Below are 1,301 nucleotides of genomic sequence, written 5' to 3' on the forward strand. Positions count from 1 at the left end.
ACATTGTCGGCGCATTGCTGTCTTGAGGCAGCAGAGAGCGATTGTGCTATTGACCAACAAAAACCTGGTCTAAAGTCAATGGCGCAGTGTTTCACTGTTATTTTAAGAGCGCGTTATCAAGACAGTAATATGCACCTACACAGGCGGGTGCACAACATACACCCTGCTTGTTACACACACAGGACGTGCAGCAGTGCACAAACATGCAAAAGGTAACAAATAAAAGGATTACAATGTGAAAGATTATTATTGTGTATATTAACATATTTTAAAAAAATACATGTCATAATGCTTGGTCATAATATTTATCAGAATTAACTAATCGCAGTAATGATGGATTAAATAGTTTAATTATTTGACCAAATCGTGGCAATACACGTTGGTATTTAAACAACGGATCAGACACAGATCGACTTTCTTGCTGCATCAATACATGATGACATGAGGAACACATGAGGAAATAAATGGGGTGGAAACGAAATGAAGGAAATAAATCTGCACAGCTTCTAGCTGCTGCCAGCAGCAGGATCAGCACCTTGGAGAGCTGATCAAGTCCTGATAACTGTGAATGATTCTTTACATGATTAAAATTAATGATTTAATTCTTTGAACAATATTTAACAAATATTTAACATTTTTGAGAGTACAGTGATCAGGTTTCCATACTTTCAGCAATTAAAACCCTGCTGATTAGACCTGTTAGTCTATGACTGAACAAAAAGATTTTAAAGAAACCAGGGCTGTAATTAAAAAAATAAACCTTTTCAAAAACCAAACAAAGATAAATTTGCAACAAATTAATGAACAGGATCTTAAACTGGTGGTCTGTGGCTGACCACGGGAGGGTCCAGGAGCAGCAGAGGCAAGTGTGCTCGTTATGGATCGTGTGCTTTCACTTTGCGCACGAGCAGATCCGTTTCCTCTGCAGAGAAGCCTCCTTCTTACTACTTGGAAAATGCGTCATCATAATAGCAATCCGCCAAGGTGCAAGCGCACCTGGCTCTTAAAGGGAATGGGAGATGACACCGCCGTTAAAATAGCAAAAGTGGATTTGGACACACCCTAAATGCAATTGCGCCATGCCCTTCAGACCATGCGCTTTAGATCATTAAAATAGGGCTCCTAATCTTACATATTTATGGGAGGCAAAAGTATGTGAACCCTTGCTTTCAGTAACTGGTGTGACCCCCTTTTGCAGCAATAACTTGAACCAAACAATTCCAGTAACTGTTTATCAGCCCTGCACATCAGCTTGGAGGAATTTTAGCCCATTCCTCCTTACAGAACAGTCTCAACTCAGG

This window comes from Thunnus albacares, chromosome 6, assembly GCF_914725855.1.
Source record: "Thunnus albacares chromosome 6, fThuAlb1.1, whole genome shotgun sequence".
NCBI lineage: Eukaryota > Metazoa > Chordata > Actinopteri > Scombriformes > Scombridae > Thunnus > Thunnus albacares.